This window comes from Delphinapterus leucas, chromosome 6 (genome assembly GCF_059928025.1).
Source record: "Delphinapterus leucas isolate spDelLeu-1000000601 "Yukka" chromosome 6, BTC_Dleu_Yukka2, whole genome shotgun sequence".
NCBI classification, from domain to species: domain Eukaryota; kingdom Metazoa; phylum Chordata; class Mammalia; order Artiodactyla; family Monodontidae; genus Delphinapterus; species Delphinapterus leucas.
The window spans coordinates 76,459,972-76,480,920 of NC_143134.1; the positions used below are offsets into that span (position 1 = coordinate 76,459,972).

Sequence of the window (20,949 nt, forward strand, 5' to 3'; positions counted from 1 at the left end):
CCAGACCAGTGTGACAAAGGCTGGCAGAGAACTGGAAAGTCCCTTAAAGGAAAACCATATTTTAGCAGCTTTCTAAATCAAGCACCCTAAACATACCTTTTTACAGTGACTGATCCTATACCGTCTGATATGGACAAGGAAAGGAGGCATTTCTGGAACTGGGATAAAATCCAGGGAGAAGACGTCCTCCTTGTCTTTGGTGACTTACTTATGCTGACTTGTGAGAGAATATTAGACATTTCTGCTCTCTAACTCAAATTTTTATTAGGCTTTACCTACAGTTTCTAAAATAGCCAGATTTTAAAAATTTACAAATGTTTTTACTCGGCATCAAACAAAAGAGGTTGAAAAATGGCATCCTACATTTTACACTCACACCAAGTACACATATTAAACACACACACTCACTATGCAAATGGAATTTTCCAGAACTGTCCCTATTTCAAATGTTCTGCCCAGTTTATAGCTCACATCCAAGGCCACCCTGTCTAGATTTTAGTTCTGAAAATATGGTTTCTGGACCCATATTATCCACTATTACGACTCCAAGAGAGAAAGTCAGATTTTGAGTCAACAGATATTTTCTGAACACCTTCTTCAGATGCAAGGTTGGTGTTTTAATTCAATATCTAGTGAAATCAGAAGACTTTTATTACATGGGATATGGCATATTATTTTTTCCTGGTTTTCCTTACCAGCACATAATGGACTTATTGCAACCCTCTTTAGTGAAAAACAAAATGCATAGAACCTTGCAGGAAAATGCATTTTTGTAAGTTTCAATATATAATAACATTTATTATTATGTAACATCATTGTATTGTGACATTTGACAGTTATCATATAAATAACGTTATAGACAATGTAATATAATGATATACACCCACATAATATATTAGGCCACTTAACTGTCTCTGTGGCTTCAAGCAAGTCATCTAACTTTTACAAAACAACAACACTAACAATATCATCTTCACAGGTTGTTGTGGGAAAAGTGAATTAACACGTGTAAAGCAGTCAGAAAAGAACTTGGCATATTCTTGGAGAAACTGAACTGGCTTTACAGGTGAGCTAAAAAAACCAAACCAATGAAAAGGTAAGTGCTCAGTAAATGCTGTTGCTATTATTGTTATTATTATTGTTATTATTTAAAGTCCTAGTTTCCTCATCTGTAAACTGGATGGGTGGATTTAATCTTGACGATTCCTACAGTTTCTTTGTTTTGGTGACCTCTGTTAAAGTCCTTCAGTTTTCTATGGAGGGACCAATATCCTAAATCAGTGGATCAGGTTAACATTTAACACAAATGAAAATTTACCCTGAGGTATTAAGAGCTCATGGCAGCAAATGGAAGCATAAGAATAACTGTTTTGTCTTGCTCCATGCAAATAACTTCTGTTTGTTTTTTTATAATGCCAGAATGATGAAATGATATTAAGCAGGTAATTTCTCCTGGGGGCTTAAAAACTTGTCCTAGCTTTGAATGCTTCGGGATCCAGGAGGAGAGAGGCCCAGCTCAGCTTTAACAGGGAGTAGAACAGCTTGTCAACTGGTTGTTTTAGCTCCCTGGAGGCTCGCTTGTGCTGATACGGTAATTTTATGTTATAAATCTGGGAGAATGTTTGGACAGGCTGATGGCCAGTTGTTCCAACAGCTGCTACTGTAAATCCTTCATTCCCCCAAATGGTTGCTCTCTTTCTCAAGTATCTTCCTAAGCAGAATAAATGCTAGTCATGGGGGCTATAAACTGCTTAAAATTAGGCTTTGAGCTAGTGAGTATGTCCTCTTTTGAAAAAGAGATTTTTTACCTTACATTACCCTGTATTTAGGCTCCACCAAAATCCAAGGGCTGTATTTACTGCACCCAAATGCATTAAAAAAAAGTATTAAAAAATCCTGGTGAGAGACAAAGCAGTCAGGAAGGTACAATTTTTCTAGGGAACAATAGTCCAGAGAAGAAAAAAAAAGTTGCTATTCATCAGTAGTTTGATTTCAATGGCATTTTACAAAATCAACCACTTCCGATCAGACACAGATTTACTGGAAATACCCCTTTCAAAAACAAAAGGAAAAGAAAGACAAAAAGATAAATAGAGCATATATGAGAGAAAGAATGAAAGAGGACTCTCTTTGGTGGTTCGAACTGGTTTCTAACATTGTCCCTGATACAGCTTTCACTGAACATAAAGCATATACTGCACAGTGACCCAAGACCTCTTCAATAATAGGTCACTGTTTTGTTGGTCAATAGCTGGTATGTAAGTAAGCTTGCTGGCTGTATTATACCCAGGAAACAGGAAGCTTACAATGGAACTTTTACCAGGGCCAGCATTATAGCCACATTCATGGAGAATGCAAAATCAAACAAGGTAGGACTGGCAGGGGTACATCAGTGAAAGGCTGCATTCACCACAGATGTCAAGTACAAGCTGGGTCTTCATATTTCTTTTTGTCACGCCATTTCTTGTTATGCTGTGGCTCCTTCACATGGACTGTCTATTTAGGGGACAAAAGTTCTCTAGTAGGTTATATTCCATAATGTCTAAGAATCCATGACACTCACCAAGTCTGCAAATTGCCCAATAAACTGTTTGGACATTAAGTGGATTCAAATTAATTGTATTATATAAACTTCACAAGTGAAAAGGGACAAGTAGTAAAGGTCGTCTCTACATTATCCTCTGTTCAAATGCTGGAATATTCAGTACATGATCATAAACAGCATTCATGTGCAATGTTAATGCTTAGGAAGGGCTTTGTTAAGCAGAGGTGGGGTTGGCGTGTTTCTTAATCCAAAGTTTTTTCAAGTGTTTTCAGCAGGGTCATAACACTGATTAACAGGATGACCCCAAAATTTATACTTGCCAAGGCGGATCCCCTACTCAAAGTAGTTTTGAGAATCATGGTGGAGAACCATGGTAGAAGAAGCTGCTAGTAGTACTGAGTCATGTATCCTTATAACCAGACACCTATTCTTTTCTAATAGCATGGCTGGGGGACTTAAGTGCACTATCCATATCTTTTCCCAATAAAACCCAACCTAATGTTTTCAGTGGGGAAATCTCACTGTAACATAATGAATAATTTAATTCTAAAAATGTATACTTAAGAATGGTATGAAAAACGCCAATATTTTAATGTTAAATGAAAAATTTTACTTTAGAAATATATGCTTAATTACAACTGTATTTGAAACAAAATAAATCTAAAAATTTACACATAGAAAAAACATAGAAGGAAACAATAAAAGTCACTGGTGCAAAAAAAAAAAAAAGTCACTGGTGCTTGTGGGGCTGTGGGTGATAGTTTTCCTCCTTTCATTTTTTGGTGGTCTCTAAATTTTCTATAAAAAACATATTTTCAATCAGCAGATATTACTTTCACAATGGAAGAAATAAACAAAATCAAAACTACATTAAAAATTAAGTTTAAGATGATTGTTCACTGAGAGATGTAAAATTAATTTGTAAAAAATAAAAGAATTTGAAATATGAAAAAGTCTTTCTTTGTAAATGAATCATAGAATTAAAAAAAAGCAGTGCCAGAGGGACCTAGAGATCATCTAGATTGTGTGTTCCATCTGATCAGGTCATTTTAAGGTGAGATTTTTAGGCTGGAGAGTTGAAAGTCTGTTCTTCTCACATTAGAAGAGAGAAGAAGAAAAAACACAAGATTTTTATTCAAACAAGTCTGGATTCAAATCTTAATGCTGTTCCATAACTCTGTGTGCCTTGGGCAAATTACTTAACCTCTCTCAACTTCAGAGAGGGAAGATGACAATAATGTTAACTTCTGTGTTTTTCAGATTTAAATGAGAGGGAAATATATATACACACATGTATATAACTGCTTAATCATTAAAGCACCCTCAAAATGGCAGCTTTTAACATTATCATTTGACTTCTTTGATTCCTCGGTGGCCCCCAGGCCAGAAGTATTTTGATGCCATTTCTCTTGCGTTTAGAAGAGAATGAAGATAAGTACTGAAATCTCTGTCCTGTGTCTCCGGTACTGGATAGGATAAATATTTAAGGTCATGGAATATTTTTTTAATGGACAAGTTATTGTGATATCATCTCTTGATCTCCATTGTCCTCCAGCTTCTTCCCCACTTTTTCTTTTCCCTTATTTCAAAATTCCTCACATAGCAGTTTCTACTCACTGTCTCATTCCTTTCAGTCTCATTCTTTTTTTTTTGCGGTAGGCGGGCCTCTCACTGTCGTGGCCTCTCCCGTTGCGGAGCACAGGCTCCGGACGCACAGGCTCAGCGGCCATGGCTCACGGGCCCAGCCGCTCCACGGTATGTGGGATCTTCCCAGACCGGGGCACGAACCCGTGTCCCCTGCATCGGCAGGCAGACTCTCAACCACTGCACCACCAGGGAAGCCCTCATTCTCTCTTGAATGTACCCTATTCATAGGATTTTTGCCCACAACGTCACCAAAACCATGCTCCTTAAGGCCACCACTGTACTCCATCTTGCTAAATCTGGTGGCAGACTTTTAATACTTATAGTACTTGATGCGTTAAATGCACAAGATCATACATTTATTATAATATATATTTCCATGTATTTATTTTGTCACCAGCAAAGCCCATAAACAAGTCCCCGGAAATAAAAACAGAATCTGGGTAATAAAGTCTAACCTTTTTTTCCTTTGTGCTTAGTCTAGTGTCACTTGCTCATAGGGTGCCGCCGGCAGAGGCCTTGCGCCTGGCCCTTCAGGCCAGAGTTCCTAGCGCCGAACGTCGGTGCTGACGCCTCAGCTGGGCAGGCTGTGTGCAGAGGCGCTGCCGACACTGCAATTCAAGATGGCAGCAGTGGGCTGTGTGCAGAGGCGCTGCGCCCGACACTGCAATTCAAGATGGCGGCAGTGGGCTGTGTGCAGAGGCACTACGCCCAGCACTGCTATCTGGAGCCAGAACAGCACAGCCCCGCCCACCTACCAGAACTCCGCTCCCTCCCAGATGACACGATCCCTATAAAGGAGTTCCGCCCACAGCCTGTCAAAAGACCGTGTACTCTAGAGCGTGAGCTCATGCCTCTCCATTCTCTGATCAAAGAATAAAACTTTGCTTTGCTTCTGCACTGAACACGGTCTCGTTGTATTGGCTCAAATGACATTGGGCAGGAGGACCTTTGTTGGGGCCAGACCTTGGTTGGGGTCAGTACCAATTTCTTTACTATTTCTTCCCCACTGGAATGTAGGCTGAAATGAGGACAAGTACTGTTGTATCCCTAGCCCCTAGAATAGTGCCTGGCATGTGGCAAGCATACAATAAAGGTTTGTGGAATGAATGACTGCAAAAGTAGTCTGTTGAGCAAAAATCTATTGCAGGTAACAAAAGACTGCCTTTCCCTGAAGGAGACCCTGAGGGGAATGTGAATGTATGTTCCAAGCTGAAGTCCACCCCACGGATGCCGTGGGCAGTTCCTGAGCACATTCTGGACTTCTGTTCAGTGCTTATAATTTGTTGGTATGTGTAATGATTTGGCTTTAAGAGATGCATTTCCCACTTGGATTTTTCTGCAGTGAGCTTCAGTTGCAAATGCCCATGTTTATGTGTATATGATGTATGCTGTGCCTGGCATCTGCTCTGCTTCCTGCCCCTCCGTGTGCCTGTGCCCACAGGGCATCTGGGAGCTGACTGGCATGTTACAAGGGTTAGAAATTCTCCTCTCTGAGCTCTCTGGTTTATTCTATTGGGGATGAGAAAGCTACCAAGTATTCCTAAGCTGGCAGAGTGACAGAATCAACCCACACAAGGAGATAAAACAGCTGTAGTGGAAATGGAGAGCTTCCGAGGACCAATGAAAGAGGAAGACAAAGAGCTTATGGCTCATGGATGGCAGATGGTTGAGGTCTGGTTAGGAAATGAGTTGTTGAGAAACATTTTATCTTAGGCTGAGTTGGAACATGGGCATTTAAAGCTATGCATAGGCTAGTGACAGTCCTAGCAATCTCAAACTTTATCTATGTCAGGATTGGGGTCCTCTCCTTCAACACCCTGATCCGTTTTTTTTTTTTTGTCCACAGTAGAACTTGCAAGTTGGTTCTTGCAAGCCCTGAGTTTTGGGGATGCTGGTGGGGGTGTTATCTGGGCCCTGTACCCTTTCCCCAGAGCACTCAGCCCTTCCAAGGGCATCTCTCTGAAGCTGCAGGGGCTGAGTATGGTGCGTTGAGGTCTGCTGCATTGAGGCTCTAGAAATATAGGTACTAAAAGAGGAGATTTCCATGACTGGAAAAGGAGCTTGCCATTCAAAGTGGCTTTCTGACTTCAGTGTTTCTAAAGGCACTATCTGGAACAGGGATTACTTCCCTGTGTCTCCTGTCAATGGATGTGCATGTTTTTGGCAATGTGAAATGGGGGCATGGGGGGAAGGAATGAACAAATAAAAGGAGAGGAAGAAAGATAAATGAGAAGCACTGTTGTTCAATTCTTTGGAAAGATTATTCATCCACCCCAATAATCCCTCTTTTTTCCTTAGAGATAGTGTCACAGAGTGAAAAGAGCAAAAGCTTTGGAGTTAGATACATCTGTGCTTGAATCCTGACTGTTCCATTATGATGCTGGCTTAGGCAAGAAACCTAATTTCTCAAACCTTAATTTCTTAATCTGTAAAATTGGAGAAATAATATCTATCACATAGGATTGTTTTGCGTCTTAAATGAAATATGAGCAAAGTGCCTAGCATAGGGTTTGAAATAGAGCCCACCCTAAATAAGTTTAAAAAATTATAAAAAAGGGTGGGGGGAGAAAATACAGCATCAGACATGGCAGATGTAGGCGTTGTTTGCTAATGTATTCAGCAAACATTTAAATGGAGCATCTACGTTGTATCTAAAAATGTGTGACTCGCTGGGCAAGATGGATATGCCTTCATCGAGGCTAAAGTTGCAGATAGACAAAAACACATGCAAACATAAATAAATGAGAGAACTGTCAAGTGTGATAAATGGTAATAGGAAACAAATAGCGGAATGAAAGGGGGAACTGCTTTATACAGGGTGTTCAGGGAAGGCTTCCTGGAGGAGGTGATGGTCAAGCTGAGAATGAAGAATAAGAAAGCACCAGCCACATGAAGACTGGAGGGAAAGGTTTCAGGCAAAAGGAAGGATATAAGCAAATGTGTTGAGACCAAAGAAGACACAGGGGTGTTTGACGTACTGAAAGAAGACCAGAGTGGCTGAGATGAGAGACCAGTGCTAGAGCAAGGAGAGAAAAACAGGGTGAAAATATTGGTAGTCATTCCTCCGGAAAATCTTTTTAGAGAGTTGGCCACCTCCTGCCCCTAAAGGCTGTGTTGTAAGAGATTTCTCCCTTTGGTTATCATTCTGTCCTCTACAAGTATGGAAACAAAATGATGCCATTTGGTTGAAGTGCAAGTTTGCCCAAATGTTTGAATCATTAGTATTTGACTGTTTCTTAGTGTCGTTAGATGAGAGGATGGTGGGGTTTTGTTAATACTCTATGCTCTGCTGCTCTCCACAACAACCAAAACTGTCCCCCCATTAGCTCAATAACAGAATTCCTCCAGCCCATTTCCTGGGGAAGCCTGGCAAAAGGACTCATACTCCAGACTTTGCATTCATGTAGCACCTGCTGGAACCTGCTTGGTGGAATTTGTTTTTCCCCTGACCCAGGTCCCCTTGGAGGCCAACCACTGCCACAAAAACTCAAACTCCATTTCTTGGCTCCCAAGTCAGCCTGCCTCTACCCAGAGGGCTGAGAGCTGTAATGCTCCTCCCCCTGGGTGGAGGCTGCCCCTCCTCCCACCTGGAACTTTATTTCACTCAGATCTGGAGGCTCTGTGTTCCCTGACCTTCAAAACCAGAGCAGTAGACTTTGAACAGGTGACGACAGTAAGGTAGGAGTGGTAGGAGGAAGCCTGATCAGACCACTTGCTAGCTGAGTGACCTCTAGTCACTCCAAGCAACTTTTCTGTCTGTAAAAATAGGGATGGCATTATTTGCCTCTGCTGTAGGAAAGATAAAATTGCAAAAAGCAACTGGCAAGCTAGGGATGAATTACTCCCTTTCCTCCCTCCTCTTCCACTTCCCTCCTTTCTTCCCTTCCCTCCACCAGTCGGCGACGCCTTGAGCCTCTTGTCTTTTATCACTGAATGGCTCGTCGCTGGCATGTGCAGACAGCCCATGATGTGGTGTGAGACCCCAACAGTCATTCTCACCACTGTTATTAGTCATGGCCGAGCGCATGGAGGAGGATGTGATCACAACATCTAAAATCAAGTCAGTTTGGGGCCAGTTTTACTTAATAATTTTCTCTTTCTCTGCCCAGCCCCCCACCAGGCCTGCTCTCATTGTATCAGGATACTTCATTTGCTGTTATCTTTGAAAAAGGAGGAGTTTCACATAAGGCAACTTTTAATTTATTTCACAGGGGTGGGGTCCAGACATCAGCAGTTTTTAAAACTCCCCAGGTGATTCTAATGTGCAGCCAAGGTTGAGAATCACTATTAAGTGGTTTCTTAACACCCCAAGCCTCTATACTTCTGTGAACTATGTATCTATGTTTCTATGAATTAAAAACGAGAAGAAGTAGGGTAAGGAAACTAATGTGGCTGCCATGGGCCAATGCTAAGGCCCACAAGGACAGGGGAAGTGTTAGTCACATCGCTATGGAATGAAGATGACAGACCAGCTCCAGAACAAGGCCTGAGCACTGGCCCTACAGTTGATAGCCATGTGCTGACAACAAACAGTAGAAGTGGGCTGAGAATAAAGAAAATACAAAGGCCAAATGAGAAGGAAAAAGAAAGGAAGTATTATTTAATGTAAAGGAGGAGATTAGTGGGTAAAATATTTAAATTCCCTTTAAGGGAGAAGATGGTCAAGTAAAAACCCAAAGATAAATGATAGAGATAATAGTAGAGTGCTCTTTATGCAGTGTATGTTTGTCTTCTGATTGGGAAAAATTTTCTCAAGTCAAGGTTTGGGTTTGGGGAAGGCAGATCATGAATTGGGCAACATGTGATCAACACCAGGCTAATGGCCCTGCCTGAAACCTTGGAATTTGATGAATGTATTCATTTACTGAGCCTCACATCTAATAAGAAGCATAAATACTAATATAGAAGGAAGTGTGGGTGAATGAGATCAAATGGTAGAAGGTATTTTATACACATTGATTAGCATGGAAGAGAAAGCAGAAAGTATTTGGTTTCAGAAACCTGGTTTACAAATAATCCACACATATAAATAGCCTCTCTAGCTCCTTCCCATTTATCCCCCCCACCCCGCAACTCTCCACTCCCCTCTTCCTCCTGCAAACACTGTGGGTCAAAACCAAAACTTACATGTTTGAGTAAAATTGTGGAATCAGAAGTAGAGGAAGTGTCTTACACTGTTGGTGGGAGTATAAATTGGTGCAGCCACTATGGAAAAACATTATGGAGGGTCTTCAAAAAACTAAAAATAGAGTTGCCATTTGATCCAGCAATCCCACTCCTGGGCATATAGCTGGACAAAACTATAGTTTGAAAAGACATACGCACCCCTGTGTTCATAGCAGCACTATTTACAATAGCTAAGACATGGAAGCAACCTAAGTGTCCATCAACAGACTAATGGATAAAGAAGATGTGGTATATATATATATATATATATATATACAATAGAATATTATTCAGCCATAAAAAAGAATGAAATAATGCCATTTGAAGCAACATGGATGGACTTAGAGATTGTCATATTGAGTGAACTTAAGTCAGAAAAAGACAAATACCATATGATATCGCTTATATGTGGAATCTAAAATATGACACAAATGAACATATCTACGAAACAGATACAGACTCACAGACATGGAGAACAGACTTGTGGTTACCAAGGGGGAGGTGGGGTGGGGAAGGGAAAGATTGGGAGTTTGGGGTTAGCAGATGCAAATTATTATACATAAGATGGATAAACAACGAGGACCTACTGTATAGCACAGGGGACTATATGCTATATCCTGTGATAAACCATAATGAAAAAGAATATGAAAAAGTATATAAACTGAGTCACTTTGCTGTACAGCAGAAATTAACACATTGTAAATCAACTATATTTCAATAAACTTTTAAAAAAAGAGCTGTGACAAAAAAAGAAGTGGAGAAAGGGAATAAGCTGGGAAACACCTATTTTGGAGAAGTGATTTTCAAACTTTAGTCCTATGATCTTTAGTTGAATGAACTGTTACTGGAGAAGGGTTACAGAGCTAAGATGAATTTAAAACAGAGAAAGGGTGGGCTGGTGTCTGTCATATTCAGCATGTTTTTTATTCTTGCCTTTACCCATAATGAAGATGCTGTAGGAAGCAGAGTTTGGAAATGGTTTGAATATGACAGTTGACATCAGAAGATTTCCAAAAAAGACTCAACATCCTACCTCTTCATTGCCCTTCCCACCTGTATTTCCCCCTTCATTTGTTATAGTACCTTAAAGTCCCCTAATCAATAATTCCTTTGGTTCAATAAGTTTCCTCTATTGGAAGCTCAAGTACGTTACGGAGGTCAAAGAGCTATCACTCCTGCTGCTGGGATTCCAGGTTCCCAGACAAGATGCTCTGCAGGGAGGACTTGGAATTGTAGGAGGTGGGAGATGGGTCACAATGGAGGAACAAGATGGGGATGTCCCAAAGAAGGGAATGACAATCTTTTCCTTCTTTCCTACTACATTTCTTGGTTTCTTGTTCTCAGACTCTTTATAGCAAACCAGAATTTTGCTAAATTATTTACACTGCTTTATGAGAAAATGGATTCTGGGTTGTAAATAGATCCTTGGATCACAGCCCATTTATAAGCTGATGACTTCCTGAGATGCATGATTGACTGTTTTGCATGGAAGAAATTACGTGTACAAACTCTTATTGAGAAATGTGGAGGTTCACACATTTAAAAATTTCTCAGAGTTTAAATGTTTATCCAAATGGGATTATCTCTGAGGAACTAAAAGGAATGTGAGACAATGTTTATGGCTCCCATGATTCTAATTTGGTTGCTGCCAATGGAGAGGTCTCTAATGTAGTGGTTCTTAACTCTTTGGGGTTATTTGTACCTTGGGGAATCTGAGAATTGAATGCATTCTTTCCATGAAAGGCGTACACACACACACAGAATCTTATGTATATTTTCAGGGGATTCGCAGAACTCCCTAGAGACTTCTAGTTGTTCTTAAACACTAGGCTAAGAATTGTTAGCCTATTGAACTCAGGGAAAACACTAGCCCATGTATTCCTATTTACAACAGAAAAAATCCTATTTGGGAATAGGCTGTAGGGTAGGGGTGAAGAATCCATCCTGGTGCTTGTACAGCCTACTGCATTTAACATTTGAGAGAGGATTCAAGAGCTTGCACAAAATACAGAAAGATGTATAAGGCACAGTCTTTTTCCTCAAAGAAAATTAGGTATGGAGAGGCTAGAGTATAAGGGACAAGAGTAGTAGTGCTGGTAGCTGTGCCTGGAAAGGAGGACTAGATCTGGATCACGGAGGATCCTGAATTCTAGGTTAAGAAACTGCACCTTAATTCTGAAAGCCAGTATGTTCCAGCCTACAGTCATCCTTGTACAATCTTCATCTTTTGGCCATATCTATATCCCAACATGACAATTAGATCTTTTTTTCAAACTGATTCCCCTTTAAAACTTATATTTTTAAAGGCTTAATATATACTTATATTTTGCATTTTATTGTAATCATTTCAAATACATATGCAAAAAACTATATCTCCTAAAATAAAAATATGAATTTGCATTCTACCTAAAATGATCTCATGCAATCAGCAGTAGGTATTCTTCACTTTGGGAAACACTAGAGAGTGCGATGGGGACTTCTGAGTGGGTGGGAGGTTATGTTATGAGAGATGCTCTGTAAAAGGAATCCTTCAGCAGTTGAGTGTCAGTTGGAATGGAGAGCCTGGCGGTGGTGAGACCAAGGAGACACCAATGGTCTAGGTGAACACAGTGAGACCCTAGACCAGGAAGGCAGAGGGAAAATGCAGACTGGAGGTGAGATGGAGTCTTCCTAGAGTTGGAACTCAAACCAATTGTCATGTAAACCATTTAGTAAGTCAGCTCCTAAAGGAATAATATAATACAATAATATGTTTATTTTTGTGCATTATTTATATTTAATTATTTATATTTTAATGCTTGTTATATTTTCCCTTTGCCTTAATCTACTAATATTTAATGAATATGGTTGAAAAAAGTCAGGAGCATTAAAGTTCTATGCATTTATATTGGTTATGAGAGAATGTGAGACCTGGATAGCGGGGTTAAAAATCAGATGGCCATTTTCTGTATACTTCTCTGGTCTTTCCCAATTTAAAAAATTTTTCTGGTTAGCTGAAAAATAGACATGATTCTTGTCCCATTGCTGTGCAGCTCAAATGACACAAGGAGTGCAACAGACCTTTGTCTATTATAAAGTGTTATTATACATCATTAAATGAAAGGTGTTATTATGATCAGCTGTCTTGGCAAGGAATTGTGTAAATGACATTTCCTTCAAATTTCTTTTTTATTTCAATGAATATTTTGTGAGAAGACGTAGGAGAGTTGATCTCTAATTGGGACTTCTAGTTAGTCTGATTAAGATATTATGCTGGAAAAGAATAATTTCACTTAGCCCTTGATGCAGAAATTTCAAGTGATTTGGACACTGTACTTACATTTTCCTTGTAGGAATATAATGGCTACAGGGGCAGAGGGTATTCCAGGAATATCAACCAACAATGTATTCTTTTATTTTCCTTCCAGGACTCTAAAAATCTACTAAATATTTGTTCAGATTATTCTAGGAATGAAAGAGAAAATTGGCTCCTACTTTAAAGTCATTTTAACTTGGTCATACCTGATATTTTGAATATGAAATCAGCTGAAATATGGTGGAAAGAGCAGAGGACTTGCAGAAAGATGTTCTTGGTTCAAGTCTTGGGGTTGCCACTGACTAAGCTACATGACGTTGGGCCTGTCACTTAAGTCTTTGAGTCTTGGTTTCTCGCTGTAAAATGGAGATTCTAATACTGGCCTTAGCAAGGTTGATTGTAGTATCAAATAAGATGACAAGAAAATTGTCTTCATTAAAAATAAAGTGCTATATAGACATCATCATCATTGTTACAATAAAAGTATTTATTGAATGCTTTACATATGTTAACTCATTTAATCCTTATAATTAACCCCATAACATAAATATTATTATTATCTCAACTTTCTGGAGGAGAAAACTAAAGAGATTAAATAACTTGCTAATGCCATGTATTAAATGACAGATCTGGGATTTGAAGCCAGGCAAACTGACTCCAAAGCCTTCATCATCCTTATTCCTAGAATAGTGATATTCTATCACCTAAAAGAGTTTCAGAACTTCCAAAAATTAATCAGTAACTCAGTGTGTTTTGAGAACTAATATGAAAACATTTTTAATGGAACAATATTTCTCCTCTATCCTCTTTCCATCTCATTTAAGACATTTGGATTTAAATTGTTACGATGATAGTCAAATGAACTTAAAAGGAGCTAGGTACAATTCAGCATTGATCTCAAAGAGCATTTCTATTTCTCCCCATACACTGTGTTAGAGAGAACTGTTTTCTAAACTTGATACATGACTTTGATTTTCAGTCATTTGGCCTAAAAAGCCTTTTTTCAGCTCTAAGAGGTTTTATTTCCTTCATGACCACACGAGATCTACTGCACTTGTTTGGCCATTGGTGTTAAACAGGGAAGGCGCAGGCTCACTCCTCTCCTATCACATGGGAGTTTACATATAAATATGTTTCCTCTTTTCTGTCCTCTCTATCTGTGGTGATGAGCAAGGAAGGAAGATGGAACGTGAAGATGGAAGACAAGTGACTCAAGTCAAACTGTGCCCCAGTGACAATTATAACTATCGATAGGACTAGGGAGAAGACAAGGGTAAGAGCAGGTATCTGTGCTTGTACTCTGATTAGCATCTGTAGTGACTTGTCACATAACTGTAATGATAGCTGAGGTTACTGAGTATTTCCTAGGAGCCACAAACTGTGCCAACATTCTTTGCACAGGCTGAAACACTCAACTCTCCCAGCATCCCAGGGTGGTGGAGGGGTAACTGGGATCTTCAGGAATATCTCCTACACGATGCTAAGGTATCAATGCGTCAAGGTACGCTAACTGCTCCTGTCTATTGTATTAAGAGTCTTACAAACATCTATTTTTCTAAGCAAGGAACATCTTGCACTTTGTGGTTCTTCCTCAGATATAGGATACCCATGTGTGAAAGGAGAGGAAACCTGTTTGTTTAGAAGTCATGCTTGCTTGGTTTTTATGAATCTATGAAATGACAAGTAGAGAGTTGTCTCTCAGTTTCCCAAATGTGGTTATAAAGTTGTGATGGGACATCAGCATATGCTTTACATATGCCCTCATAAAAGTAATACATCTCCCTGCATTGGAAGGTAGCAGAGTAGGGCCTCCAAAGACTCACCTGTAAGGCACAGAAAACACCCCTCTGTTGCCTTCCCCAGTGTCTAGCGGATATTCATCAGCTCTGGAGCCTGGGACCATCAAGCAGAGGACAAGAAGCCACGTGAATGATGTCTGGGTACTGCTTGGCCTTGGACTTGGTAGGGCATAGACATAGGGCATGTGAAATCCTCGTGCCAGTTTTAATCTTTTGGTATTGTGATATTTGTCTCATTGTGGTTAGAAAAAAAAAGAATCAAAGCATAATCTGTACCAGTAAGGAAGAAGCTCTAAATGTGGCAGATCCTGGAACACATAGGTATTATTATCACTCTCTTTTAAAGCTGAGGGCCCTGGGGCTCAATGGAAGTTAAGTCTCTTGAGCGCTGAAGCCAGAACTGGAATCCAGGTTTGTCTGCTTCTACAGCTTGCTCCTTATAACCACTGCATTGGGATACCTCCCATAGGTCCAGCAACTTAAGCAGATGGCCCTGAATCAAATCTATGTCCATAAACCATATCTATGACGCCCTAAGGAGACATGCTGCTGTGTTAATGAAATTTTTAGGGCAATTTATGGATACTGAATCTGTATCTTTCTGCCTTAATGTATATTCATCTGAATTCATTCATTCACTCACTCATCCATTAAACAAAGATTTATTGAGCATTGGCTACATATATGCTATGCTACTAAGTACAGCTAGGGGTGAGTGAGAATAACGAATTGGACAGAGATTCTGCTCTTAAGAGTTTACATGGGAAGTTAGAGATACACATAAATAACTTAAGGTATAAATGATAAGTACCACAAGAGAGTTGCAAATAAAGGAGTGAGGTGTCTTCTAGGTGTGCGTGTGCACGTTTGCATGTACATGCATGTATTTGCATGTGTTTGGCAACTGGTTACGTCTAAAGAGAGGGTTCTAAACTTGAACAAATTCAGGGAAGTAGGAAATAAAAAAATGGCTGCAAGATTAGTTTGGTTAGTGTAAGGGGTCCATAAAAAAGTGATGGAATGTAAGGCTGGAACTATAAGCAAAACGTTATACTTCATATTCAAATGATTGATGTGATTGGTTCTCTGCTCCAGCAAGAGTACCTGGCATTACTATAGAGCAGGGGGTCAGCAAACAACAGCTTGTGGGTCAAATTTGGTCCATGGCCTGTTTTTCTGTGGCCAGTAAGCTGAGAATGGTTTTTATCTTTTAAAGGTTTGTTTAAAAACAAATAAACAAACAGAAAAATTATATGACAGAACTGCATGTAGTACACAAAACCTAACATACTTACCATCTGCCTCTTTACAGAAAAGTTTACCAACCTCTGCAGTGTATAAAATGGATTGTTGGTGGGATACTGGATTAGGGGAAACCATGTTAATAGGGAAGAGTGATAGGAAAGGAAGAAAGGGAATGTCTGAGAGCATGGACTTTGGAAATGAAGGAGCCTAGAGGAAGACAAGGCTTAATATGTGTAATTTGGGAATTGTCTCAAAATGATAACTGAAGTCAGAATAAGGAATGAAAGGGGAAAGAGCCAAGAACTGATCTTTTTATTTTTTTGCGTTACGTGGGCCTCTCACTGTTGTGGCCTCTCCCGTTGCGGAGCACAGGCTCCGGACGCACAGGCTCAGCGGCCATGGCTCACGGGCCCAGCCGCTCCGCGGCACGTGGGATCTTCCCAGAACGGAGCACGAACCCGTGTCCCCTGCATTGGCAGGCGGACTCTCAACCACTGCGCCACCAGGGAAGCCCCAAGAACTGATCTTTGATAAACATCTTTTTATAGTGTGGGGAGGAAGAAGGGGAACTAGCAATAGAAAGATATATGAACTGTAAGAGAAATGGCAAGGAAACAGAATCTACAGAGTCTAACATCACTGACTCCTCAGGAATGTAACTTAGAAGAGGGAAGGGGAGTTAACAGCATCAAATGCTACAGAGAAGTTACTGAAAAGGACACAAACCTGATGACCTAATATCTTTGCTTCAGTTTATTCCATTAGCACATTTCTATGTCCTTGGCTTTTCCTTGCCTTAAGGTGCCCTACCCAAGTGAGAATGTGATGATATTGAGATGCTATAGCTTCAGCTGCTAGGACATAATAGTGACCTATTCCTTAAATTTAGCTTCTCAGGTTGCACGTGTCCATCATTTTCCAAAGAAAGGTAGGTAGCAGGTCCCCTCCAACTCTCCCCAAACTACCTCTTCTCTATACCTGTAGACATCCTTGGTAGATTCTTGACATCTGATGTCTTTAAAAAATCAGTTTATCTTCATTCTTGTACATCCTGAATTGACTAGAGATGAATAAAGAGATTGCCCAGTATGACTGAAGACCTAACTGAATTAGAACCAATGACTCAGCTTTGGGAGTGATGGCTTGGACTCTCAACTAGGAGCAGGACAAAGAAAACCACACTTTAAAATATGCTTTCACATGGATGATCTCAAGAATTTGATCTCAGACTAGCAAATTATGGAAAAGCTTGGCATTCAAGTTTGATATGAATAAAGTGATGGTGGTGGGGGGAGGGGAGGGTGACTGTATTTGGAGGTGGGAATGGAATTTAAAGCCTTGGATTTTAGAGCAGCATCAGTCTTGAGCAGAGACATGATCCTCAGGTGTGACTGGGAAGTGGTGGCCAGACGAACAGCACTGGCCCCTAGCAGGTCCAACGGCTGGGAGAGAAGGGTAGCAAATTAGAGGAGCCATCAGTGTGTAAGTGGAAGTAGTGAACTAGGAGCCAGGCGGGTGCCATCCTCCACCATGACTTGTTTAGGGCCACACGTACCATGGGGCTTACACTGCTGAGTCTGACCAGTACCCCATCACTACGGAGTGTCAGGAGCAAAGGTACTGCCCAGCCTGGGACTGGTGGGTTGGAAGTGGTGATGGGAGGAGGTTTCTGCAGGAGCTCCAAGAGGCAGGAGGTGGCACTGTCCTCTGGAACTAAAAGGCTCTGTGGTTTCTACACACGCAATCAGCCTCAGAGTACGCTATGCCACTTTTCCTGTCCTCATGTTCTTTATGACCAGATCCCTCTTGAGAGGAAGGAGGTGGCGGGCCACTGATCCCTTACATTTGCCCCCAAATTACTATACTGGCTGGGGACAGTTTTTATTGCTTTACTTTAAATTTTTTCCTGAATAACAATGATGGAATTTAGCTCATGGCTTGGTTTCTAGGGGGATATATCTTCTCAGAAGGTGACAGAATTTCAGGTGTTTTGACCCAAGTTGGGAAGCAAGCAGAGGAGAAGTGAATTTCTTCAAGAACAATATGAAGTTAGTAGAAAGCACTCACACAAAGGGCCCATCAATGCATATTTTCCATAAGGTCACACAACCCAGAGGCCTGGGTTTCACAAGCATCTATAGTGCAGATCTTTATGACATAGTTAATAGGATGCTGGGATGAGAAAGATGTACGATCAGCTCTAGAACCAAATCCCTAAGTTGAACTTGGCAATGAATGGTTAGGTTGACCTCAGGATATGACATCCCACTTCATTTGTAAAGGAAATCAAAAGAAACTTGAAGAGGAACCTTCCTTCACTATCGGTGGAAATGTAAACTGGTGCAGCCACTATGGAGAACAGTAAGGAGGTTCCTTAAAAATCTAAAAATAGAACTACCATAGGATCCAGCAATCCCACTCCTGGGCATATATACCCGGAAAAGACAAAAACACTAATTCAAAAAGAAACATGCACCCCAATGTTCATATCAGCATTATTTATAATAGCCAAGACATGGAAGCAACCTAAGTATGCCAAAGAAGATGTGGTATATATATATATACACACAACGGAATATTGCTCAGCCATAAAAAAAGAAAGAAATAATGCCATTTGCAGCAACATGGACGGACCTAGAGAATAACATACTAAGTGAAGTAGGCCAGTCAGAGAAAGACCAATGTCATATGCTACCACTTATACATGGAATTAAAAAAAATGATACAAAGGAACTTATTTAAAAACAAAATAGACTCACAGACATAGAAAACAAACTTATGGTTACCAAAGAGGAAAGGGGAGGAGGGATAAATTAGTGATTTGGGACTAACAGATGTACACGACTATATATAAAATAGATAACCAACAAGGACCTACTGTATAGCACAGGGAGCTATATTCAATATCTTGTAATAACATATAATGGAAAAGAATCTGAAAATTCTTTATATATATATATAAAACTGAATCATTTTGCTGTACACCTGAAACATTGAAAATCAACTGTACTTCAATTTTAAAAAAAGTTGCAAAGAAACTCTGTACCTAATACTTGATGGATTAAATCTCCAGTGGGGGAATAAAAACTCTAGACTACCTAACTGAGAAAAGAAAAGAAAAAAAAAAGCAACTTGCAGGATGTAAAAGTGAAGAGGAGCTCCCTGAGCAATGCTGCTGTGTGTGCTAAACCAGGCGGCCTGGAGAAGGTACCTGGGCTCTGCAGCAGGACAGACCTAGTGTGGCTCTTCCTGGCTGTGCGCACATCTCCTCACCTCCCCAGCCTCAGTTCCCTCCCCTGTTTCTTTCTTTCCCTCCCTGAGAAAAATAATGCCTACCTCCTTCCACCTCCTTTCTAGAGCATCTAGTACTGTCCACACACATAGTCCTTCAAAAATGGAAATTATTTAAATTACATTTATGATTTTAAAAATCCTAATTTCTGTCCAGATGTGGATGGAAATCAGGACAATTTACTGCTTGTTACGATCACATGTCCTTAGCCTAGAGCTAGGGATACCTCACGTTTCTTAGAATAAACATCTCGCATGAAAATGCAGCTGACCTTACAGCAGGGGCCATGATTAAGCAACAAGATAATTATCAGACAGAAAGAATCCCAGGGAACAGCCCTGTAAAATACCCAGAAAAGTACATTCAGCCTCATTTGATTTTATGACTTCTAACTGGTCCCTAGAATTTTGAGCCTGACTGCCTTTCTAGGAAACTTGCAGGACTGCTGAAATGCATAGCTCTGGTAAGCTTTCACAGTCATTGGCCTTACCATTGGAAAATCCTTAATCCTCAGTTAGGAGAAAATCCCTGCTGCAAGCATGCAGAAGCTCAGTTCCATGCCCTCCTTGGGAGTGCAGGAAGCACATGGGCTGAAGTGCTGTGAGCTAACTGCCTCCGAGATGGGAGGACGCCAGTGGCACTTTCAGGATTGGCAGAGGCTCTGCTGGGACACCAGCGGTCATGACTGTGAACCCAGTCTGCACGTGGGCTTCTCTCTGCAGGGCGGCCAGACTACTTAGATTGGATACTCAAGGATTAGAGGTGTTGCCCCATCCTCCTCACCTCACTCCTCTCCTCCCAAACCTAGAAGCTGCTGAAAGGCTTTTCACAAAGGCTGTGTGATGCTTTCTGGAGTTGGATCTTGTTTATTTGAATCAAATCTTTCTTTTTCTAAATATTTAGTTCCTTAAACTCAGAAACGGCCTCCTTCCCTCCGTCCTGGCAGCCTCAGTGAGCACCTGTGCGTGCCAGCCACCGTCACATACACAGGGACACCATCGTGAGCAAGACAGTTCCAGCCCAGGCCCAGGGAGCTATAGTCTAGTGGGGAGCTGCCTGCAGGCAGCTCTCTCTAGTTCTTCTCCTCACCACCTACCTGCCTGTGGTTGAGCCTTTTAGGGTCTGGCCCTGGTGCCCCTCTGGAGGAGCTGTGCCCCGCTACGTCTCTGGAGATAATCACTCCAGGATGCCTATGCAGACTTTGAGATCGTCAAAGCCTGAGTGAGGCTACTGCTCAGGTCTGAACTGCTCCTTCGCCTCCCATCAGCAGGTGGGCTCACATGGCCTTTGAGAATAGTCTCCTCTCACTGAGGCCTACCTCAAATCGACCCAGAGTGGGTGATTCACTGCATTTGCTTCAATGAGACAATTTCTGAATAAAAATACTTCCCACAGAGATGAAATACCAATGATTTTTTTTTTTTTTTTTTTTTTGCGGTACGCGGGCCTCTCACTGTTGTGGCCTCTCCCGTTGCGGAGCACAGGCTCCGGACGCGCAGGCTCAGCGGCCATGGCTCACGGGCCCAGGCGCTCCGCGGCATGTGGGATCCTCCCGGACTGGGGCACGAACCCGTGTCCCCTGCATCGGCAGGCGGACTCCCAACCACTGCGCCACCAGGGAAGCCCACCAATGGTTTTTAGTCTAGTTCCTGATTTACTCATCAGGTGACTTTGGGCTTCTGTGAGGATAATAACTGTACCTCTCACATTGGGACAGTCACCAAGATCACGTGAGCTAATACATGGAAAGATCTGGCACCCCGCCTACTCCTTCAGTGTTAGCTCAGGTTATTTCTGTGCACCGTAACAGAAGGTCTCTGTGCTGACACACTTCTAAGACATTTTCCCCAGATGTAAGAAATGTTTCAGTAGTTATTGAAGGACACTTCGGAAATTACAGAAATTCCCACCCTTCCTTGGCTACGTTTCTCCATTTTCCACCTGTACAGATGAACAGATC

At 41.1% G+C, this 20,949-nt stretch overlaps 1 protein-coding gene across 1 annotated transcript in view; it reads right to left on the reverse strand.

The window, feature by feature from the left end:
• The window catches only part of TRPM3 (transient receptor potential cation channel subfamily M member 3), a 248,298-nt gene that overhangs the window by 148,388 nt on the left and 78,961 nt on the right, over positions 1–20,949 (reverse strand). The gene's annotated exons all lie outside the window — the stretch shown is intronic.